We start from the raw sequence: 23,232 nt of genomic DNA on the forward strand, positions 1-23,232 counted from the left end.
CCACTCCTGGACACGTCGGAACCAAGTTTCGTATGCACTAGCAGCGAGAACAAAATCCCACATGTGAGGACAATAGGCGTCTTTCATTTAGGGCTAGTGTTAGGCTAAGAGTTTGCAGTAGCTCCTTGGGTCGAGTTAGGGGTCGAATGAGACAAAGCTAAGATTTGCGTTACGGCTGGGGTTGGTCCAGTAAGGATCCCACACACCATGGACCATCGGCGGAGGCCCCGGGTAGGCTTACACTGCGGGCTAATGGTGGACTTCTTTAAAAACGTGAGCACTAAATGGGGCGGGATGTTGACTGAAAGAATGCAGCTAGCTACAGAAATATGCAGAAATAAAGAAAAACACATCTCATTGCATGCCTTTAAAGAGCTTACTCTCCCTACCGGCAATGTTCCTGAACCTTCGCTTCCCAAACATTTTTAGAACCAAAAAAAACCTAGAAAAGATCTGACCTCCCTCACCGGGAATTGAACTCAAGACTGCTGGATGGAGGGGTGCTGACATTGACCACTAGGCTACCAGACTGCTGTTGAACAGAGCACTCCCGAAAGGTGACATTTCAATTTCAGGCTGACAAGTGTGCTTTATTGTTCAGTTCGGGCTTTGCACAGCCAGTGCTAGAATTCAATCCAAGTTCATGCTTTGCTTTGATTTTGAATTAATGGCCAAACCAGCCAATCCCTAAAAAAATACAGGTCTCAGAGGCTCTCGTTTCAGTACCAGCAGGGTAGCGTGGCCGAGCGGTCTAAGGCGCTGGATTTAGGCTCCAGTCTCTTTGGAGGCGTGGGTTCGAATCCCACCGCTGCCAATAGCTGTTTCTTTTTTATCTTCATGCCACGTGTACAGACAGGACAATTGGGAGCCAGGGAATGGCATGTGTTTATGAATTCTTGCTTTTCTGAACACCCAGACTGAAAGCACACATCTGACTCGTGTGCGTTTTCACCAAAAAAGGGTAAAGCATAAATCACTGTTCACTGAAAACGGACATGCGTTCACGATCCTGTCAATAAACACGTGCTTGGCAGGGCCACAAATCTGCCGACACGATGCCCTAATGAATGCACATCTCTTTGCCTTGGTAGTTGCTCCTTTTTGCAGCGCCTTTTCCTGCTGCATCACAAAAACTCAGTTCAAGACACTTGGCTCCATCCAGTGGAGCTCCTATGCCCAGCTTAGAAACCCCCAGGCACGAGATTGCAAGGTCCCTGGTAATTCTCCCACTCCTGGACACGTCGGAACCAAGTTTCGTATGCACTAGCAGCGAGAACAAAATCCCACATGTGAGGACAATAGGCGTCTTTCCTTTAGGGCTAGTGTTAGGCTAAGAGTTTGCAGTAGCTCCTTGGGTCGAGTTAGGGGTCGAATGAGACAAAGCTAAGATTTGCGTTACGGCTGGGGTTGGTCCAGTAAGGATCCCACACACCATGGACCATCGGCGGAGGCCCCGGGTAGGCTTACACTGCGGGCTAATGGTGGACTTCTTTAAAAACGTGAGCACTAAATGGGGCGGGATGTTGACTGAAAGAATGCAGCTAGCTACAGAAATATGCAGAAATAAAGAAAAACACATCTCATTGCATGCCTTTAAAGAGCTTACTCTCCCTACCGGCAATGTTCCTGAACCTTCGCTTCCCAAACATTTTTAGAACCAAAAAAAACCTAGAAAAGATCTGACCTCCCTCACCGGGAATTGAACTCAAGACTGCTGGATGGAGGGGTGCTGACATTGACCACTAGGCTACCAGACTGCTGTTGAACAGAGCACTCCCGAAAGGTGACATTTCAATTTCAGGCTGACAAGTGTGCTTTATTGTTCAGTTCGGGCTTTGCACAGCCAGTGCTAGAATTCAATCCAAGTTCATGCTTTGCTTTGATTTTGAATTAATGGCCAAACCAGCCAATCCCTAAAAAAATACAGGTCTCAGAGGCTCTCGTTTCAGTACCAGCAGGGTAGCGTGGCCGAGCGGTCTAAGGCGCTGGATTTAGGCTCCAGTCTCTTTGGAGGCGTGGGTTCGAATCCCACCGCTGCCAATAGCTGTTTCTTTTTTATCTTCATGCCACGTGTACAGACAGGACAATTGGGAGCCAGGGAATGGCATGTGTTTATGAATTCTTGCTTTTCTGAACACCCAGACTGAAAGCACACATCTGACTCGTGTGCGTTTTCACCAAAAAAGGGTAAAGCATAAATCACTGTTCACTGAAAACGGACATGCGTTCACGATCCTGTCAATAAACACGTGCTTGGCAGGGCCACAAATCTGCCGACACGATGCCCTAATGAATGCACATCTCTTTGCCTTGGTAGTTGCTCCTTTTTGCAGCGCCTTTTCCTGCTGCATCACAAAAACTCAGTTCAAGACACTTGGCTCCATCCAGTGGAGCTCCTATGCCCAGCTTAGAAACCCCCAGGCACGAGATTGCAAGGTCCCTGGTAATTCTCCCACTCCTGGACACGTCGGAACCAAGTTTCGTATGCACTAGCAGCGAGAACAAAATCCCACATGTGAGGACAATAGGCGTCTTTCATTTAGGGCTAGTGTTAGGCTAAGAGTTTGCAGTAGCTCCTTGGGTCGAGTTAGGGGTCGAATGAGACAAAGCTAAGATTTGCGTTACGGCTGGGGTTGGTCCAGTAAGGATCCCACACACCATGGACCATCGGCGGAGGCCCCGGGTAGGCTTACACTGCGGGCTAATGGTGGACTTCTTTAAAAACGTGAGCACTAAATGGGGCGGGATGTTGACTGAAAGAATGCAGCTAGCTACAGAAATATGCAGAAATAAAGAAAAACACATCTCATTGCATGCCTTTAAAGAGCTTACTCTCCCTACCGGCAATGTTCCTGAACCTTCGCTTCCCAAACATTTTTAGAACCAAAAAAAACCTAGAAAAGATCTGACCTCCCTCACCGGGAATTGAACTCAAGACTGCTGGATGGAGGGGTGCTGACATTGACCACTAGGCTACCAGACTGCTGTTGAACAGAGCACTCCCGAAAGGTGACATTTCAATTTCAGGCTGACAAGTGTGCTTTATTGTTCAGTTCGGGCTTTGCACAGCCAGTGCTAGAATTCAATCCAAGTTCATGCTTTGCTTTGATTTTGAATTAATGGCCAAACCAGCCAATCCCTAAAAAAATACAGGTCTCAGAGGCTCTCGTTTCAGTACCAGCAGGGTAGCGTGGCCGAGCGGTCTAAGGCGCTGGATTTAGGCTCCAGTCTCTTTGGAGGCGTGGGTTCGAATCCCACCGCTGCCAATAGCTGTTTCTTTTTTATCTTCATGCCACGTGTACAGACAGGACAATTGGGAGCCAGGGAATGGCATGTGTTTATGAATTCTTGCTTTTCTGAACACCCAGACTGAAAGCACACATCTGACTCGTGTGCGTTTTCACCAAAAAAGGGTAAAGCATAAATCACTGTTCACTGAAAACGGACATGCGTTCACGATCCTGTCAATAAACACGTGCTTGGCAGGGCCACAAATCTGCCGACACGATGCCCTAATGAATGCACATCTCTTTGCCTTGGTAGTTGCTCCTTTTTGCAGCGCCTTTTCCTGCTGCATCACAAAAACTCAGTTCAAGACACTTGGCTCCATCCAGTGGAGCTCCTATGCCCAGCTTAGAAACCCCCAGGCACGAGATTGCAAGGTCCCTGGTAATTCTCCCACTCCTGGACACGTCGGAACCAAGTTTCGTATGCACTAGCAGCGAGAACAAAATCCCACATGTGAGGACAATAGGCGTCTTTCATTTAGGGCTAGTGTTAGGCTAAGAGTTTGCAGTAGCTCCTTGGGTCGAGTTAGGGGTCGAATGAGACAAAGCTAAGATTTGCGTTACGGCTGGGGTTGGTCCAGTAAGGATCCCACACACCATGGACCATCGGCGGAGGCCCCGGGTAGGCTTACACTGCGGGCTAATGGTGGACTTCTTTAAAAACGTGAGCACTAAATGGGGCGGGATGTTGACTGAAAGAATGCAGCTAGCTACAGAAATATGCAGAAATAAAGAAAAACACATCTCATTGCATGCCTTTAAAGAGCTTACTCTCCCTACCGGCAATGTTCCTGAACCTTCGCTTCCCAAACATTTTTAGAACCAAAAAAAACCTAGAAAAGATCTGACCTCCCTCACCGGGAATTGAACTCAAGACTGCTGGATGGAGGGGTGCTGACATTGACCACTAGGCTACCAGACTGCTGTTGAACAGAGCACTCCCGAAAGGTGACATTTCAATTTCAGGCTGACAAGTGTGCTTTATTGTTCAGTTCGGGCTTTGCACAGCCAGTGCTAGAATTCAATCCAAGTTCATGCTTTGCTTTGATTTTGAATTAATGGCCAAACCAGCCAATCCCTAAAAAAATACAGGTCTCAGAGGCTCTCGTTTCAGTACCAGCAGGGTAGCGTGGCCGAGCGGTCTAAGGCGCTGGATTTAGGCTCCAGTCTCTTTGGAGGCGTGGGTTCGAATCCCACCGCTGCCAATAGCTGTTTCTTTTTTATCTTCATGCCACGTGTACAGACAGGACAATTGGGAGCCAGGGAATGGCATGTGTTTATGAATTCTTGCTTTTCTGAACACCCAGACTGAAAGCACACATCTGACTCGTGTGCGTTTTCACCAAAAAAGGGTAAAGCATAAATCACTGTTCACTGAAAACGGACATGCGTTCACGATCCTGTCAATAAACACGTGCTTGGCAGGGCCACAAATCTGCCGACACGATGCCCTAATGAATGCACATCTCTTTGCCTTGGTAGTTGCTCCTTTTTGCAGCGCCTTTTCCTGCTGCATCACAAAAACTCAGTTCAAGACACTTGGCTCCATCCAGTGGAGCTCCTATGCCCAGCTTAGAAACCCCCAGGCACGAGATTGCAAGGTCCCTGGTAATTCTCCCACTCCTGGACACGTCGGAACCAAGTTTCGTATGCACTAGCAGCGAGAACAAAATCCCACATGTGAGGACAATAGGCGTCTTTCCTTTAGGGCTAGTGTTAGGCTAAGAGTTTGCAGTAGCTCCTTGGGTCGAGTTAGGGGTCGAATGAGACAAAGCTAAGATTTGCGTTACGGCTGGGGTTGGTCCAGTAAGGATCCCACACACCATGGACCATCGGCGGAGGCCCCGGGTAGGCTTACACTGCGGGCTAATGGTGGACTTCTTTAAAAACGTGAGCACTAAATGGGGCGGGATGTTGACTGAAAGAATGCAGCTAGCTACAGAAATATGCAGAAATAAAGAAAAACACATCTCATTGCATGCCTTTAAAGAGCTTACTCTCCCTACCGGCAATGTTCCTGAACCTTCGCTTCCCAAACATTTTTAGAACCAAAAAAAACCTAGAAAAGATCTGACCTCCCTCACCGGGAATTGAACTCAAGACTGCTGGATGGAGGGGTGCTGACATTGACCACTAGGCTACCAGACTGCTGTTGAACAGAGCACTCCCGAAAGGTGACATTTCAATTTCAGGCTGACAAGTGTGCTTTATTGTTCAGTTCGGGCTTTGCACAGCCAGTGCTAGAATTCAATCCAAGTTCATGCTTTGCTTTGATTTTGAATTAATGGCCAAACCAGCCAATCCCTAAAAAAATACAGGTCTCAGAGGCTCTCGTTTCAGTACCAGCAGGGTAGCGTGGCCGAGCGGTCTAAGGCGCTGGATTTAGGCTCCAGTCTCTTTGGAGGCGTGGGTTCGAATCCCACCGCTGCCAATAGCTGTTTCTTTTTTATCTTCATGCCACGTGTACAGACAGGACAATTGGGAGCCAGGGAATGGCATGTGTTTATGAATTCTTGCTTTTCTGAACACCCAGACTGAAAGCACACATCTGACTCGTGTGCGTTTTCACCAAAAAAGGGTAAAGCATAAATCACTGTTCACTGAAAACGGACATGCGTTCACGATCCTGTCAATAAACACGTGCTTGGCAGGGCCACAAATCTGCCGACACGATGCCCTAATGAATGCACATCTCTTTGCCTTGGTAGTTGCTCCTTTTTGCAGCGCCTTTTCCTGCTGCATCACAAAAACTCAGTTCAAGACACTTGGCTCCATCCAGTGGAGCTCCTATGCCCAGCTTAGAAACCCCCAGGCACGAGATTGCAAGGTCCCTGGTAATTCTCCCACTCCTGGACACGTCGGAACCAAGTTTCGTATGCACTAGCAGCGAGAACAAAATCCCACATGTGAGGACAATAGGCGTCTTTCATTTAGGGCTAGTGTTAGGCTAAGAGTTTGCAGTAGCTCCTTGGGTCGAGTTAGGGGTCGAATGAGACAAAGCTAAGATTTGCGTTACGGCTGGGGTTGGTCCAGTAAGGATCCCACACACCATGGACCATCGGCGGAGGCCCCGGGTAGGCTTACACTGCGGGCTAATGGTGGACTTCTTTAAAAACGTGAGCACTAAATGGGGCGGGATGTTGACTGAAAGAATGCAGCTAGCTACAGAAATATGCAGAAATAAAGAAAAACACATCTCATTGCATGCCTTTAAAGAGCTTACTCTCCCTACCGGCAATGTTCCTGAACCTTCGCTTCCCAAACATTTTTAGAACCAAAAAAAACCTAGAAAAGATCTGACCTCCCTCACCGGGAATTGAACTCAGGACTGCTGGATGGAGGGGTGCTGACATTGACCACTAGGCTACCAGACTGCTGTCGAACAGAGCACTCCCGAAAGGTGACATTTCAATTTCAGGCTGACAAGTGTGCTTTATTGTTCAGTTCGGGCTTTGCACAGCCAGTGCTAGAATTCAATCCAAGTTCATGCTTTGCTTTGATTTTGAATTAATGGCCAAACCAGCCAATCCCTAAAAAAATACAGGTCTCAGAGGCTCTCGTTTCAGTACCAGCAGGGTAGCGTGGCCGAGCGGTCTAAGGCGCTGGATTTAGGCTCCAGTCTCTTTGGAGGCGTGGGTTCGAATCCCACCGCTGCCAATAGCTGTTTCTTTTTTATCTTCATGCCACGTGTACAGACAGGACAATTGGGAGCCAGGGAATGGCATGTGTTTATGAATTCTTGCTTTTCTGAACACCCAGACTGAAAGCACACATCTGACTCGTGTGCGTTTTCACCAAAAAAGGGTAAAGCATAAATCACTGTTCACTGAAAACGGACATGCGTTCACGATCCTGTCAATAAACACGTTCAGGGCAGGGCCACAAATCTGCCGACACGATGCCCTAATGAATGCACATCTCTTTGCCTTGGTAGTTGCTCCTTTTTGCAGCGCCTTTTCCTGCTGCATCACAAAAACTCAGTTCAAGACACTTGGCTCCATCCAGTGGAGCTCCTATGCCCAGCTTAGAAACCCCCAGGCACGAGATTGCAAGGTCCCTGGTAATTCTCCCACTCCTGGACACGTCGGAACCAAGTTTCGTATGCACTAGCAGCGAGAACAAAATCCCACATGTGAGGACAATAGGCGTCTTTCATTTAGGGCTAGTGTTAGGCTAAGAGTTTGCAGTAGCTCCTTGGGTCGAGTTAGGGGTCGAATGAGACAAAGCTAAGATTTGCGTTACGGCTGGGGTTGGTCCAGTAAGGATCCCACACACCATGGACCATCGGCGGAGGCCCCGGGTAGGCTTACACTGCGGGCTAATGGTGGACTTCTTTAAAAACGTGAGCACTAAATGGGGCGGGATGTTGACTGAAAGAATGCAGCTAGCTACAGAAATATGCAGAAATAAAGAAAAACACATCTCATTGCATGCCTTTAAAGAGCTTACTCTCCCTACCGGCAATGTTCCTGAACCTTCGCTTCCCAAACATTTTTAGAACCAAAAAAAACCTAGAAAAGATCTGACCTCCCTCACCGGGAATTGAACTCAAGACTGCTGGATGGAGGGGTGCTGACATTGACCACTAGGCTACCAGACTGCTGTTGAACAGAGCACTCCCGAAAGGTGACATTTCAATTTCAGGCTGACAAGTGTGCTTTATTGTTCAGTTCGGGCTTTGCACAGCCAGTGCTAGAATTCAATCCAAGTTCATGCTTTGCTTTGATTTTGAATTAATGGCCAAACCAGCCAATCCCTAAAAAAATACAGGTCTCAGAGGCTCTCGTTTCAGTACCAGCAGGGTAGCGTGGCCGAGCGGTCTAAGGCGCTGGATTTAGGCTCCAGTCTCTTTGGAGGCGTGGGTTCGAATCCCACCGCTGCCAATAGCTGTTTCTTTTTTATCTTCATGCCACGTGTACAGACAGGACAATTGGGAGCCAGGGAATGGCATGTGTTTATGAATTCTTGCTTTTCTGAACACCCAGACTGAAAGCACACATCTGACTCGTGTGCGTTTTCACCAAAAAAGGGTAAAGCATAAATCACTGTTCACTGAAAACGGACATGCGTTCACGATCCTGTCAATAAACACGTGCTTGGCAGGGCCACAAATCTGCCGACACGATGCCCTAATGAATGCACATCTCTTTGCCTTGGTAGTTGCTCCTTTTTGCAGCGCCTTTTCCTGCTGCATCACAAAAACTCAGTTCAAGACACTTGGCTCCATCCAGTGGAGCTCCTATGCCCAGCTTAGAAACCCCCAGGCACGAGATTGCAAGGTCCCTGGTAATTCTCCCACTCCTGGACACGTCGAAACCAAGTTTCGTATGCACTAGCAGCGAGAACAAAATCCCACATGTGAGGACAATAGGCGTCTTTCATTTAGGGCTAGTGTTAGGCTAAGAGTTTGCAGTAGCTCCTTGGGTCGAGTTAGGGGTCGAATGAGACAAAGCTAAGATTTGCGTTACGGCTGGGGTTGGTCCAGTAAGGATCCCACACACCATGGACCATCGGCGGAGGCCCCGGGTAGGCTTACACTGCGGGCTAATGGTGGACTTCTTTAAAAACGTGAGCACTAAATGGGGCGGGATGTTGACTGAAAGAATGCAGCTAGCTACAGAAATATGCAGAAATAAAGAAAAACACATCTCATTGCATGCCTTTAAAGAGCTTACTCTCCCTACCGGCAATGTTCCTGAACCTTCGCTTCCCAAACATTTTTAGAACCAAAAAAAACCTAGAAAAGATCTGACCTCCCTCACCGGGAATTGAACTCAGGACTGCTGGATGGAGGGGTGCTGACATTGACCACTAGGCTACCAGACTGCTGTCGAACAGAGCACTCCCGAAAGGTGACATTTCAATTTCAGGCTGACAAGTGTGCTTTATTGTTCAGTTCGGGCTTTGCACAGCCAGTGCTAGAATTCAATCCAAGTTCATGCTTTGCTTTGATTTTGAATTAATGGCCAAACCAGCCAATCCCTAAAAAAATACAGGTCTCAGAGGCTCTCGTTTCAGTACCAGCAGGGTAGCGTGGCCGAGCGGTCTAAGGCGCTGGATTTAGGCTCCAGTCTCTTTGGAGGCGTGGGTTCGAATCCCACCGCTGCCAATAGCTGTTTCTTTTTTATCTTCATGCCACGTGTACAGACAGGACAATTGGGAGCCAGGGAATGGCATGTGTTTATGAATTCTTGCTTTTCTGAACACCCAGACTGAAAGCACACATCTGACTCGTGTGCGTTTTCACCAAAAAAGGGTAAAGCATAAATCACTGTTCACTGAAAACGGACATGCGTTCACGATCCTGTCAATAAACACGTTCAGGGCAGGGCCACAAATCTGCCGACACGATGCCCTAATGAATGCACATCTCTTTGCCTTGGTAGTTGCTCCTTTTTGCAGCGCCTTTTCCTGCTGCATCACAAAAACTCAGTTCAAGACACTTGGCTCCATCCAGTGGAGCTCCTATGCCCAGCTTAGAAACCCCCAGGCACGAGATTGCAAGGTCCCTGGTAATTCTCCCACTCCTGGACACGTCGGAACCAAGTTTCGTATGCACTAGCAGCGAGAACAAAATCCCACATGTGAGGACAATAGGCGTCTTTCATTTAGGGCTAGTGTTAGGCTAAGAGTTTGCAGTAGCTCCTTGGGTCGAGTTAGGGGTCGAATGAGACAAAGCTAAGATTTGCGTTACGGCTGGGGTTGGTCCAGTAAGGATCCCACACACCATGGACCATCGGCGGAGGCCCCGGGTAGGCTTACACTGCGGGCTAATGGTGGACTTCTTTAAAAACGTGAGCACTAAATGGGGCGGGATGTTGACTGAAAGAATGCAGCTAGCTACAGAAATATGCAGAAATAAAGAAAAACACATCTCATTGCATGCCTTTAAAGAGCTTACTCTCCCTACCGGCAATGTTCCTGAACCTTCGCTTCCCAAACATTTTTAGAACCAAAAAAAACCTAGAAAAGATCTGACCTCCCTCACCGGGAATTGAACTCAAGACTGCTGGATGGAGGGGTGCTGACATTGACCACTAGGCTACCAGACTGCTGTTGAACAGAGCACTCCCGAAAGGTGACATTTCAATTTCAGGCTGACAAGTGTGCTTTATTGTTCAGTTCGGGCTTTGCACAGCCAGTGCTAGAATTCAATCCAAGTTCATGCTTTGCTTTGATTTTGAATTAATGGCCAAACCAGCCAATCCCTAAAAAAATACAGGTCTCAGAGGCTCTCGTTTCAGTACCAGCAGGGTAGCGTGGCCGAGCGGTCTAAGGCGCTGGATTTAGGCTCCAGTCTCTTTGGAGGCGTGGGTTCGAATCCCACCGCTGCCAATAGCTGTTTCTTTTTTATCTTCATGCCACGTGTACAGACAGGACAATTGGGAGCCAGGGAATGGCATGTGTTTATGAATTCTTGCTTTTCTGAACACCCAGACTGAAAGCACACATCTGACTCGTGTGCGTTTTCACCAAAAAAGGGTAAAGCATAAATCACTGTTCACTGAAAACGGACATGCGTTCACGATCCTGTCAATAAACACGTGCTTGGCAGGGCCACAAATCTGCCGACACGATGCCCTAATGAATGCACATCTCTTTGCCTTGGTAGTTGCTCCTTTTTGCAGCGCCTTTTCCTGCTGCATCACAAAAACTCAGTTCAAGACACTTGGCTCCATCCAGTGGAGCTCCTATGCCCAGCTTAGAAACCCCCAGGCACGAGATTGCAAGGTCCCTGGTAATTCTCCCACTCCTGGACACGTCGGAACCAAGTTTCGTATGCACTAGCAGCGAGAACAAAATCCCACATGTGAGGACAATAGGCGTCTTTCATTTAGGGCTAGTGTTAGGCTAAGAGTTTGCAGTAGCTCCTTGGGTCGAGTTAGGGGTCGAATGAGACAAAGCTAAGATTTGCGTTACGGCTGGGGTTGGTCCAGTAAGGATCCCACACACCATGGACCATCGGCGGAGGCCCCGGGTAGGCTTACACTGCGGGCTAATGGTGGACTTCTTTAAAAACGTGAGCACTAAATGGGGCGGGATGTTGACTGAAAGAATGCAGCTAGCTACAGAAATATGCAGAAATAAAGAAAAACACATCTCATTGCATGCCTTTAAAGAGCTTACTCTCCCTACCGGCAATGTTCCTGAACCTTCGCTTCCCAAACATTTTTAGAACCAAAAAAAACCTAGAAAAGATCTGACCTCCCTCACCGGGAATTGAACTCAAGACTGCTGGATGGAGGGGTGCTGACATTGACCACTAGGCTACCAGACTGCTGTTGAACAGAGCACTCCCGAAAGGTGACATTTCAATTTCAGGCTGACAAGTGTGCTTTATTGTTCAGTTCGGGCTTTGCACAGCCAGTGCTAGAATTCAATCCAAGTTCATGCTTTGCTTTGATTTTGAATTAATGGCCAAACCAGCCAATCCCTAAAAAAATACAGGTCTCAGAGGCTCTCGTTTCAGTACCAGCAGGGTAGCGTGGCCGAGCGGTCTAAGGCGCTGGATTTAGGCTCCAGTCTCTTTGGAGGCGTGGGTTCGAATCCCACCGCTGCCAATAGCTGTTTCTTTTTTATCTTCATGCCACGTGTACAGACAGGACAATTGGGAGCCAGGGAATGGCATGTGTTTATGAATTCTTGCTTTTCTGAACACCCAGACTGAAAGCACACATCTGACTCGTGTGCGTTTTCACCAAAAAAGGGTAAAGCATAAATCACTGTTCACTGAAAACGGACATGCGTTCACGATCCTGTCAATAAACACGTGCTTGGCAGGGCCACAAATCTGCCGACACGATGCCCTAATGAATGCACATCTCTTTGCCTTGGTAGTTGCTCCTTTTTGCAGCGCCTTTTCCTGCTGCATCACAAAAACTCAGTTCAAGACACTTGGCTCCATCCAGTGGAGCTCCTATGCCCAGCTTAGAAACCCCCAGGCACGAGATTGCAAGGTCCCTGGTAATTCTCCCACTCCTGGACACGTCGGAACCAAGTTTCGTATGCACTAGCAGCGAGAACAAAATCCCACATGTGAGGACAATAGGCGTCTTTCCTTTAGGGCTAGTGTTAGGCTAAGAGTTTGCAGTAGCTCCTTGGGTCGAGTTAGGGGTCGAATGAGACAAAGCTAAGATTTGCGTTACGGCTGGGGTTGGTCCAGTAAGGATCCCACACACCATGGACCATCGGCGGAGGCCCCGGGTAGGCTTACACTGCGGGCTAATGGTGGACTTCTTTAAAAACGTGAGCACTAAATGGGGCGGGATGTTGACTGAAAGAATGCAGCTAGCTACAGAAATATGCAGAAATAAAGAAAAACACATCTCATTGCATGCCTTTAAAGAGCTTACTCTCCCTACCGGCAATGTTCCTGAACCTTCGCTTCCCAAACATTTTTAGAACCAAAAAAAACCTAGAAAAGATCTGACCTCCCTCACCGGGAATTGAACTCAAGACTGCTGGATGGAGGGGTGCTGACATTGACCACTAGGCTACCAGACTGCTGTTGAACAGAGCACTCCCGAAAGGTGACATTTCAATTTCAGGCTGACAAGTGTGCTTTATTGTTCAGTTCGGGCTTTGCACAGCCAGTGCTAGAATTCAATCCAAGTTCATGCTTTGCTTTGATTTTGAATTAATGGCCAAACCAGCCAATCCCTAAAAAAATACAGGTCTCAGAGGCTCTCGTTTCAGTACCAGCAGGGTAGCGTGGCCGAGCGGTCTAAGGCGCTGGATTTAGGCTCCAGTCTCTTTGGAGGCGTGGGTTCGAATCCCACCGCTGCCAATAGCTGTTTCTTTTTTATCTTCATGCCACGTGTACAGACAGGACAATTGGGAGCCAGGGAATGGCATGTGTTTATGAATTCTTGCTTTTCTGAACACCCAGACTGAAAGCACACATCTGACTCGTGTGCGTTTTCACCAAAAAAGGGTAAAGCATAAATCACTGTTCACTGAAAACGGACATGCGTTCACGATCCTGTCAATAAACACGTGCTTGGCAGGGCCACAAATCTGCCGACACGATGCCCTAATGAATGCACATCTCTTTGCCTTGGTAGTTGCTCCTTTTTGCAGCGCCTTTTCCTGCTGCATCACAAAAACTCAGTTCAAGACACTTGGCTCCATCCAGTGGAGCTCCTATGCCCAGCTTAGAAACCCCCAGGCACGAGATTGCAAGGTCCCTGGTAATTCTCCCACTCCTGGACACGTCGGAACCAAGTTTCGTATGCACTAGCAGCGAGAACAAAATCCCACATGTGAGGACAATAGGCGTCTTTCATTTAGGGCTAGTGTTAGGCTAAGAGTTTGCAGTAGCTCCTTGGGTCGAGTTAGGGGTCGAATGAGACAAAGCTAAGATTTGCGTTACGGCTGGGGTTGGTCCAGTAAGGATCCCACACACCATGGACCATCGGCGGAGGCCCCGGGTAGGCTTACACTGCGGGCTAATGGTGGACTTCTTTAAAAACGTGAGCACTAAATGGGGCGGGATGTTGACTGAAAGAATGCAGCTAGCTACAGAAATATGCAGAAATAAAGAAAAACACATCTCATTGCATGCCTTTAAAGAGCTTACTCTCCCTACCGGCAATGTTCCTGAACCTTCGCTTCCCAAACATTTTTAGAACCAAAAAAAACCTAGAAAAGATCTGACCTCCCTCACCGGGAATTGAACTCAAGACTGCTGGATGGAGGGGTGCTGACATTGACCACTAGGCTACCAGACTGCTGTTGAACAGAGCACTCCCGAAAGGTGACATTTCAATTTCAGGCTGACAAGTGTGCTTTATTGTTCAGTTCGGGCTTTGCACAGCCAGTGCTAGAATTCAATCCAAGTTCATGCTTTGCTTTGATTTTGAATTAATGGCCAAACCAGCCAATCCCTAAAAAAATACAGGTCTCAGAGGCTCTCGTTTCAGTACCAGCAGGGTAGCGTGGCCGAGCGGTCTAAGGCGCTGGATTTAGGCTCCAGTCTCTTTGGAGGCGTGGGTTCGAATCCCACCGCTGCCAATAGCTGTTTCTTTTTTATCTTCATGCCACGTGTACAGACAGGACAATTGGGAGCCAGGGAATGGCATGTGTTTATGAATTCTTGCTTTTCTGAACACCCAGACTGAAAGCACACATCTGACTCGTGTGCGTTTTCACCAAAAAAGGGTAAAGCATAAATCACTGTTCACTGAAAACGGACATGCGTTCACGATCCTGTCAATAAACACGTGCTTGGCAGGGCCACAAATCTGCCGACACGATGCCCTAATGAATGCACATCTCTTTGCCTTGGTAGTTGCTCCTTTTTGCAGCGCCTTTTCCTGCTGCATCACAAAAACTCAGTTCAAGACACTTGGCTCCATCCAGTGGAGCTCCTATGCCCAGCTTAGAAACCCCCAGGCACGAGATTGCAAGGTCCCTGGTAATTCTCCCACTCCTGGACACGTCGGAACCAAGTTTCGTATGCACTAGCAGCGAGAACAAAATCCCACATGTGAGGACAATAGGCGTCTTTCATTTAGGGCTAGTGTTAGGCTAAGAGTTTGCAGTAGCTCCTTGGGTCGAGTTAGGGGTCGAATGAGACAAAGCTAAGATTTGCGTTACGGCTGGGGTTGGTCCAGTAAGGATCCCACACACCATGGACCATCGGCGGAGGCCCCGGGTAGGCTTACACTGCGGGCTAATGGTGGACTTCTTTAAAAACGTGAGCACTAAATGGGGCGGGATGTTGACTGAAAGAATGCAGCTAGCTACAGAAATATGCAGAAATAAAGAAAAACACATCTCATTGCATGCCTTTAAAGAGCTTACTCTCCCTACCGGCAATGTTCCTGAACCTTCGCTTCCCAAACATTTTTAGAACCAAAAAAAACCTAGAAAAGATCTGACCTCCCTCACCGGGAATTGAACTCAAGACTGCTGGATGGAGGGGTGCTGACATTGACCACTAGGCTACCAGACTGCTGTTGAACAGAGCACTCCCGAAAGGTGACATTTCAATTTCAGGCTGACAAGTGTGCTTTATTGTTCAGTTCGGGCTTTGCACAGCCAGTGCTAGAATTCAATCCAAGTTCATGCTTTGCTTTGATTTTGAATTAATGGCCAAACCAGCCAATCCCTAAAAAAATACAGGTCTCAGAGGCTCTCGTTTCAGTACCAGCAGGGTAGCGTGGCCGAGCGGTCTAAGGCGCTGGATTTAGGCTCCAGTCTCTTTGGAGGCGTGGGTTCGAATCCCACCGCTGCCAATAGCTGTTTCTTTTTTATCTTCATGCCACGTGTACAGACAGGACAATTGGGAGCCAGGGAATGGCATGTGTTTATGAATTCTTGCTTTTCTGAACACCCAGACTGAAAGCACACATCTGACTCGTGTGCGTTTTCACCAAAAAAGGGTAAAGCATAAATCACTGTTCACTGAAAACGGACATGCGTTCACGATCCTGTCAATAAACACGTGCTTGGCAGGGCCACAAATCTGCCGACACGATGCCCTAATGAATGCACATCTCTTTGCCTTGGTAGTTGCTCCTTTTTGCAGCGCCTTTTCCTGCTGCATCACAAAAACTCAGTTCAAGACACTTGGCTCCATCCAGTGGAGCTCCTATGCCCAGCTTAGAAACCCCCAGGCACGAGATTGCAAGGTCCCTGGTAATTCTCCCACTCCTGGACACGTCGGAACCAAGTTTCGTATGCACTAGCAGCGAGAACAAAATCCCACATGTGAGGACAATAGGCGTCTTTCATTTAGGGCTAGTGTTAGGCTAAGAGTTTGCAGTAGCTCCTTGGGTCGAGTTAGGGGTCGAATGAGACAAAGCTAAGATTTGCGTTACGGCTGGGGTTGGTCCAGTAAGGATCCCACACACCATGGACCATCGGCGGAGGCCCCGGGTAGGCTTACACTGCGGGCTAATGGTGGACTTCTTTAAAAACGTGAGCACTAAATGGGGCGGGATGTTGACTGAAAGAATGCAGCTAGCTACAGAAATATGCAGAAATAAAGAAAAACACATCTCATTGCATGCCTTTAAAGAGCTTACTCTCCCTACCGGCAATGTTCCTGAACCTTCGCTTCCCAAACATTTTTAGAACCAAAAAAAACCTAGAAAAGATCTGACCTCCCTCACCGGGAATTGAACTCAAGACTGCTGGATGGAGGGGTGCTGACATTGACCACTAGGCTACCAGACTGCTGTTGAACAGAGCACTCCCGAAAGGTGACATTTCAATTTCAGGCTGACAAGTGTGCTTTATTGTTCAGTTCGGGCTTTGCACAGCCAGTGCTAGAATTCAATCCAAGTTCATGCTTTGCTTTGATTTTGAATTAATGGCCAAACCAGCCAATCCCTAAAAAAATACAGGTCTCAGAGGCTCTCGTTTCAGTACCAGCAGGGTAGCGTGGCCGAGCGGTCTAAGGCGCTGGATTTAGGCTCCAGTCTCTTTGGAGGCGTGGGTTCGAATCCCACCGCTGCCAATAGCTGTTTCTTTTTTATCTTCATGCCACGTGTACAGACAGGACAATTGGGAGCCAGGGAATGGCATGTGTTTATGAATTCTTGCTTTTCTGAACACCCAGACTGAAAGCACACATCTGACTCGTGTGCGTTTTCACCAAAAAAGGGTAAAGCATAAATCACTGTTCACTGAAAACGGACATGCGTTCACGATCCTGTCAATAAACACGTGCTTGGCAGGGCCACAAATCTGCCGACACGATGCCCTAATGAATGCACATCTCTTTGCCTTGGTAGTTGCTCCTTTTTGCAGCGCCTTTTCCTGCTGCATCACAAAAACTCAGTTCAAGACACTTGGCTCCATCCAGTGGAGCTCCTATGCCCAGCTTAGAAACCCCCAGGCACGAGATTGCAAGGTCCCTGGTAATTCTCCCACTCCTGGACACGTCGGAACCAAGTTTCGTATGCACTAGCAGCGAGAACAAAATCCCACATGTGAGGACAATAGGCGTCTTTCATTTAGGGCTAGTGTTAGGCTAAGAGTTTGCAGTAGCTCCTTGGGTCGAGTTAGGGGTCGAATGAGACAAAGCTAAGATTTGCGTTACGGCTGGGGTTGGTCCAGTAAGGATCCCACACACCATGGACCATCGGCGGAGGCCCCGGGTAGGCTTACACTGCGGGCTAATGGTGGACTTCTTTAAAAACGTGAGCACTAAATGGGGCGGGATGTTGACTGAAAGAATGCAGCTAGCTACAGAAATATGCAGAAATAAAGAAAAACACATCTCATTGCATGCCTTTAAAGAGCTTACTCTCCCTACCGGCAATGTTCCTGAACCTTCGCTTCCCAAACATTTTTAGAACCAAAAAAAACCTAGAAAAGATCTGACCTCCCTCACCGGGAATTGAACTCAGGACTGCTGGATGGAGGGGTGCTGACATTGACCACTAGGCTACCAGACTGCTGTCGAACAGAGCACTCCCGAAAGGTGACATTTCAATTTCAGGCTGACAAGTGTGCTTTATTGTTCAGTTCGGGCTTTGCACAGCCAGTGCTAGAATTCAATCCAAGTTCATGCTTTGCTTTGATTTTGAATTAATGGCCAAACCAGCCAATCCCTAAAAAAATACAGGTCTCAGAGGCTCTCGTTTCAGTACCAGCAGGGTAGCGTGGCCGAGCGGTCTAAGGCGCTGGATTTAGGCTCCAGTCTCTTTGGAGGCGTGGGTTCGAATCCCACCGCTGCCAATAGCTGTTTCTTTTTTATCTTCATGCCACGTGTACAGACAGGACAATTGGGAGCCAGGGAATGGCATGTGTTTATGAATTCTTGCTTTTCTGAACACCCAGACTGAAAGCACACATCTGACTCGTGTGCGTTTTCACCAAAAAAGGGTAAAGCATAAATCACTGTTCACTGAAAACGGACATGCGTTCACGATCCTGTCAATAAACACGTGCTTGGCAGGGCCACAAATCTGCCGACACGATGCCCTAATGAATGCACATCTCTTTGCCTTGGTAGTTGCTCCTTTTTGCAGCGCCTTTTCCTGCTGCATCACAAAAACTCAGTTCAAGACACTTGGCTCCATCCAGTGGAGCTCCTATGCCCAGCTTAGAAACCCCCAGGCACGAGATTGCAAGGTCCCTGGTAATTCTCCCACTCCTGGACACGTCGGAACCAAGTTTCGTATGCACTAGCAGCGAGAACAAAATCCCACATGTGAGGACAATAGGCGTCTTTCCTTTAGGGCTAGTGTTAGGCTAAGAGTTTGCAGTAGCTCCTTGGGTCGAGTTAGGGGTCGAATGAGACAAAGCTAAGATTTGCGTTACGGCTGGGGTTGGTCCAGTAAGGATCCCACACACCATGGACCATCGGCGGAGGCCCCGGGTAGGCTTACACTGCGGGCTAATGGTGGACTTCTTTAAAAACGTGAGCACTAAATGGGGCGGGATGTTGACTGAAAGAATGCAGCTAGCTACAGAAATATGCAGAAATAAAGAAAAACACATCTCATTGCATGCCTTTAAAGAGCTTACTCTCCCTACCGGCAATGTTCCTGAACCTTCGCTTCCCAAACATTTTTAGAACCAAAAAAAACCTAGAAAAGATCTGACCTCCCTCACCGGGAATTGAACTCAAGACTGCTGGATGGAGGGGTGCTGACATTGACCACTAGGCTACCAGACTGCTGTTGAACAGAGCACTCCCGAAAGGTGACATTTCAATTTCAGGCTGACAAGTGTGCTTTATTGTTCAGTTCGGGCTTTGCACAGCCAGTGCTAGAATTCAATCCAAGTTCATGCTTTGCTTTGATTTTGAATTAATGGCCAAACCAGCCAATCCCTAAAAAAATACAGGTCTCAGAGGCTCTCGTTTCAGTACCAGCAGGGTAGCGTGGCCGAGCGGTCTAAGGCGCTGGATTTAGGCTCCAGTCTCTTTGGAGGCGTGGGTTCGAATCCCACCGCTGCCAATAGCTGTTTCTTTTTTATCTTCATGCCACGTGTACAGACAGGACAATTGGGAGCCAGGGAATGGCATGTGTTTATGAATTCTTGCTTTTCTGAACACCCAGACTGAAAGCACACATCTGACTCGTGTGCGTTTTCACCAAAAAAGGGTAAAGCATAAATCACTGTTCACTGAAAACGGACATGCGTTCACGATCCTGTCAATAAACACGTGCTTGGCAGGGCCACAAATCTGCCGACACGATGCCCTAATGAATGCACATCTCTTTGCCTTGGTAGTTGCTCCTTTTTGCAGCGCCTTTTCCTGCTGCATCACAAAAACTCAGTTCAAGACACTTGGCTCCATCCAGTGGAGCTCCTATGCCCAGCTTAGAAACCCCCAGGCACGAGATTGCAAGGTCCCTGGTAATTCTCCCACTCCTGGACACGTCGGAACCAAGTTTCGTATGCACTAGCAGCGAGAACAAAATCCCACATGTGAGGACAATAGGCGTCTTTCATTTAGGGCTAGTGTTAGGCTAAGAGTTTGCAGTAGCTCCTTGGGTCGAGTTAGGGGTCGAATGAGACAAAGCTAAGATTTGCGTTACGGCTGGGGTTGGTCCAGTAAGGATCCCACACACCATGGACCATCGGCGGAGGCCCCGGGTAGGCTTACACTGCGGGCTAATGGTGGACTTCTTTAAAAACGTGAGCACTAAATGGGGCGGGATGTTGACTGAAAGAATGCAGCTAGCTACAGAAATATGCAGAAATAAAGAAAAACACATCTCATTGCATGCCTTTAAAGAGCTTACTCTCCCTACCGGCAATGTTCCTGAACCTTCGCTTCCCAAACATTTTTAGAACCAAAAAAAACCTAGAAAAGATCTGACCTCCCTCACCGGGAATTGAACTCAAGACTGCTGGATGGAGGGGTGCTGACATTGACCACTAGGCTACCAGACTGCTGTTGAACAGAGCACTCCCGAAAGGTGACATTTCAATTTCAGGCTGACAAGTGTGCTTTATTGTTCAGTTCGGGCTTTGCACAGCCAGTGCTAGAATTCAATCCAAGTTCATGCTTTGCTTTGATTTTGAATTAATGGCCAAACCAGCCAATCCCTAAAAAAATACAGGTCTCAGAGGCTCTCGTTTCAGTACCAGCAGGGTAGCGTGGCCGAGCGGTCTAAGGCGCTGGATTTAGGCTCCAGTCTCTTTGGAGGCGTGGGTTCGAATCCCACCGCTGCCAATAGCTGTTTCTTTTTTATCTTCATGCCACGTGTACAGACAGGACAATTGGGAGCCAGGGAATGGCATGTGTTTATGAATTCTTGCTTTTCTGAACACCCAGACTGAAAGCACACATCTGACTCGTGTGCGTTTTCACCAAAAAAGGGTAAAGCATAAATCACTGTTCACTGAAAACGGACATGCGTTCACGATCCTGTCAATAAACACGTGCTTGGCAGGGCCACAAATCTGCCGACACGATGCCCTAATGAATGCACATCTCTTTGCCTTGGTAGTTGCTCCTTTTTGCAGCGCCTTTTCCTGATGCATCACAAAAACTCAGTTCAAGACACTTGGCTCCATCCAGTGGAGCTCCTATGCCCAGCTTAGAAACCCCCAGGCACGAGATTGCAAGGTCCCTGGTAATTCTCCCACTCCTGGACACGTCGGAACCAAGTTTCGTATGCACTAGCAGCGAGAACAAAATCCCACATGTGAGGACAATAGGCGTCTTTCATTTAGGGCTAGTGTTAGGCTAAGAGTTTGCAGTAGCTCCTTGGGTCGAGTTAGGGGTCGAATGAGACAAAGCTAAGATTTGCGTTACGGCTGGGGTTGGTCCAGTAAGGATCCCACACACCATGGACCATCGGCGGAGGCCCCGGGTAGGCTTACACTGCGGGCTAATGGTGGACTTCTTTAAAAACGTGAGCACTAAATGGGGCGGGATGTTGACTGAAAGAATGCAGCTAGCTACAGAAATATGCAGAAATAAAGAAAAACACATCTCATTGCATGCCTTTAAAGAGCTTACTCTCCCTACCGGCAATGTTCCTGAACCTTCGCTTCCCAAACATTTTTAGAACCAAAAAAAACCTAGAAAAGATCTGACCTCCCTCACCGGGAATTGAACTCAAGACTGCTGGATGGAGGGGTGCTGACATTGACCACTAGGCTACCAGACTGCTGTTGAACAGAGCACTCCCGAAAGGTGACATTTCAATTTCAGGCTGACAAGTGTGCTTTATTGTTCAGTTCGGGCTTTGCACAGCCAGTGCTAGAATTCAATCCAAGTTCATGCTTTGCTTTGATTTTGAATTAATGGCCAAACCAGCCAATCCCTAAAAAAATACAGGTCTCAGAGGCTCTCGTTTCAGTACCAGCAGGGTAGCGTGGCCGAGCGGTCTAAGGCGCTGGATTTAGGCTCCAGTCTCTTTGGAGGCGTGGGTTCGAATCCCACCGCTGCCAATAGCTGTTTCTTTTTTATCTTCATGCCACGTGTACAGACAGGACAATTGGGAGCCAGGGAATGGCATGTGTTTATGAATTCTTGCTTTTCTGAACACCCAGACTGAAAGCACACATCTGACTCGTGTGCGTTTTCACCAAAAAAGGGTAAAGCATAAATCACTGTTCACTGAAAACGGACATGCGTTCACGATCCTGTCAATAAACACGTGCTTGGCAGGGCCACAAATCTGCCGACACGATGCCCTAATGAATGCACATCTCTTTGCCTTGGTAGTTGCTCCTTTTTGCAGCGCCTTTTCCTGCTGCATCACAAAAACTCAGTTCAAGACACTTGGCTCCATCCAGTGGAGCTCCTATGCCCAGCTTAGAAACCCCCAGGCACGAGATTGCAAGGTCCCTGGTAATTCTCCCACTCCTGGACACGTCGGAACCAAGTTTCGTATGCACTAGCAGCGAGAACAAAATCCCACATGTGAGGACAATAGGCGTCTTTCCTTTAGGGCTAGTGTTAGGCTAAGAGTTTGCAGTAGCTCCTTGGGTCGAGTTAGGGGTCGAATGAGACAAAGCTAAGATTTGCGTTACGGCTGGGGTTGGTCCAGTAAGGATCCCACACACCATGGACCATCGGCGGAGGCCCCGGGTAGGCTTACACTGCGGGCTAATGGTGGACTTCTTTAAAAACGTGAGCACTAAATGGGGCGGGATGTTGACTGAAAGAATGCAGCTAGCTACAGAAATATGCAGAAATAAAGAAAAACACATCTCATTGCATGCCTTTAAAGAGCTTACTCTCCCTACCGGCAATGTTCCTGAACCTTCGCTTCCCAAACATTTTTAGAACCAAAAAAAACCTAGAAAAGATCTGACCTCCCTCACCGGGAATTGAACTCAAGACTGCTGGATGGAGGGGTGCTGACATTGACCACTAGGCTACCAGACTGCTGTTGAACAGAGCACTCCCGAAAGGTGACATTTCAATTTCAGGCTGACAAGTGTGCTTTATTGTTCAGTTCGGGCTTTGCACAGCCAGTGCTAGAATTCAATCCAAGTTCATGCTTTGCTTTGATTTTGAATTAATGGCCAAACCAGCCAATCCCTAAAAAAATACAGGTCTCAGAGGCTCTCGTTTCAGTGCCAGCAGGGTAGCGTGGCCGAGCGGTCTAAGGCGCTGGATTTAGGCTCCAGTCTCTTTGGAGGCGTGGGTTCGAATCCCACCGCTGCCAATAGCTGTTTCTTTTTTATCTTCATGCCACGTGTACAGACAGGACAATTGGGAGCCAGGGAATGGCATGTGTTTATGAATTCTTGCTTTTCTGAACACCCAGACTGAAAGCACACATCTGACTCGTGTGCGTTTTCACCAAAAAAGGGTAAAGCATAAATCACTGTTCACTGAAAACGGACATGCGTTCACGATCCTGTCAATAAACACGTGCTTGGCAGGGCCACAAATCTGCCGACACGATGCCCTAATGAATGCACATCTCTTTGCCTTGGTAGTTGCTCCTTTTTGCAGCGCCTTTTCCTGCTGCATCACAAAAACTCAGTTCAAGACACTTGGCTCCATCCAGTG

General features: G+C 48.0%; 19 non-coding genes across 19 annotated transcripts; all 19 read left to right on the forward strand.

Moving 5' to 3' along the window:
- The first annotated feature begins 732 nt into the window (after window positions 1–732).
- TRNAL-UAG (transfer RNA leucine (anticodon UAG)) lies at window positions 733–814 on the forward strand. The gene has a single exon. It is a non-coding gene; the product is annotated as a tRNA-Leu (tRNA).
- Window positions 815–1,958: 1,144 nt separating this feature from the next.
- Window positions 1,959–2,040, forward strand: TRNAL-UAG (transfer RNA leucine (anticodon UAG)). The gene has a single exon. It is a non-coding gene; the product is annotated as a tRNA-Leu (tRNA).
- Window positions 2,041–3,184: 1,144 nt separating this feature from the next.
- TRNAL-UAG (transfer RNA leucine (anticodon UAG)) lies at window positions 3,185–3,266 on the forward strand. The gene has a single exon. It is a non-coding gene; the product is annotated as a tRNA-Leu (tRNA).
- Window positions 3,267–4,410: 1,144 nt separating this feature from the next.
- Window positions 4,411–4,492, forward strand: TRNAL-UAG (transfer RNA leucine (anticodon UAG)). The gene has a single exon. It is a non-coding gene; the product is annotated as a tRNA-Leu (tRNA).
- A 1,144-nt stretch (window positions 4,493–5,636) lies between these two features.
- TRNAL-UAG (transfer RNA leucine (anticodon UAG)) lies at window positions 5,637–5,718 on the forward strand. Its single transcript has one exon. It is a non-coding gene; the product is annotated as a tRNA-Leu (tRNA).
- Window positions 5,719–6,862: 1,144 nt separating this feature from the next.
- On the forward strand, window positions 6,863–6,944 carry TRNAL-UAG (transfer RNA leucine (anticodon UAG)). Its single transcript has one exon. It is a non-coding gene; the product is annotated as a tRNA-Leu (tRNA).
- Window positions 6,945–8,088: 1,144 nt separating this feature from the next.
- TRNAL-UAG (transfer RNA leucine (anticodon UAG)) lies at window positions 8,089–8,170 on the forward strand. Its single transcript has one exon. It is a non-coding gene; the product is annotated as a tRNA-Leu (tRNA).
- Window positions 8,171–9,314: 1,144 nt separating this feature from the next.
- Window positions 9,315–9,396, forward strand: TRNAL-UAG (transfer RNA leucine (anticodon UAG)). The gene has a single exon. It is a non-coding gene; the product is annotated as a tRNA-Leu (tRNA).
- A 1,144-nt stretch (window positions 9,397–10,540) lies between these two features.
- On the forward strand, window positions 10,541–10,622 carry TRNAL-UAG (transfer RNA leucine (anticodon UAG)). Its single transcript has one exon. It is a non-coding gene; the product is annotated as a tRNA-Leu (tRNA).
- Window positions 10,623–11,766: 1,144 nt separating this feature from the next.
- On the forward strand, window positions 11,767–11,848 carry TRNAL-UAG (transfer RNA leucine (anticodon UAG)). The gene has a single exon. It is a non-coding gene; the product is annotated as a tRNA-Leu (tRNA).
- A 1,144-nt stretch (window positions 11,849–12,992) lies between these two features.
- On the forward strand, window positions 12,993–13,074 carry TRNAL-UAG (transfer RNA leucine (anticodon UAG)). The gene has a single exon. It is a non-coding gene; the product is annotated as a tRNA-Leu (tRNA).
- Window positions 13,075–14,218: 1,144 nt separating this feature from the next.
- TRNAL-UAG (transfer RNA leucine (anticodon UAG)) lies at window positions 14,219–14,300 on the forward strand. Its single transcript has one exon. It is a non-coding gene; the product is annotated as a tRNA-Leu (tRNA).
- A 1,144-nt stretch (window positions 14,301–15,444) lies between these two features.
- Window positions 15,445–15,526, forward strand: TRNAL-UAG (transfer RNA leucine (anticodon UAG)). The gene has a single exon. It is a non-coding gene; the product is annotated as a tRNA-Leu (tRNA).
- A 1,144-nt stretch (window positions 15,527–16,670) lies between these two features.
- TRNAL-UAG (transfer RNA leucine (anticodon UAG)) lies at window positions 16,671–16,752 on the forward strand. The gene has a single exon. It is a non-coding gene; the product is annotated as a tRNA-Leu (tRNA).
- Window positions 16,753–17,896: 1,144 nt separating this feature from the next.
- TRNAL-UAG (transfer RNA leucine (anticodon UAG)) lies at window positions 17,897–17,978 on the forward strand. Its single transcript has one exon. It is a non-coding gene; the product is annotated as a tRNA-Leu (tRNA).
- Window positions 17,979–19,122: 1,144 nt separating this feature from the next.
- TRNAL-UAG (transfer RNA leucine (anticodon UAG)) lies at window positions 19,123–19,204 on the forward strand. The gene has a single exon. It is a non-coding gene; the product is annotated as a tRNA-Leu (tRNA).
- A 1,144-nt stretch (window positions 19,205–20,348) lies between these two features.
- On the forward strand, window positions 20,349–20,430 carry TRNAL-UAG (transfer RNA leucine (anticodon UAG)). Its single transcript has one exon. It is a non-coding gene; the product is annotated as a tRNA-Leu (tRNA).
- Window positions 20,431–21,574: 1,144 nt separating this feature from the next.
- On the forward strand, window positions 21,575–21,656 carry TRNAL-UAG (transfer RNA leucine (anticodon UAG)). Its single transcript has one exon. It is a non-coding gene; the product is annotated as a tRNA-Leu (tRNA).
- A 1,144-nt stretch (window positions 21,657–22,800) lies between these two features.
- Window positions 22,801–22,882, forward strand: TRNAL-UAG (transfer RNA leucine (anticodon UAG)). The gene has a single exon. It is a non-coding gene; the product is annotated as a tRNA-Leu (tRNA).
- Window positions 22,883–23,232: the final 350 nt, after the last annotated feature.

The sequence above is a fragment of the Ambystoma mexicanum genome, chromosome 1p, assembly GCF_040938575.1.
Source record: "Ambystoma mexicanum isolate Mex_15411 chromosome 1p, UKY_AmexF1_1, whole genome shotgun sequence".
NCBI lineage: Eukaryota > Metazoa > Chordata > Amphibia > Caudata > Ambystomatidae > Ambystoma > Ambystoma mexicanum.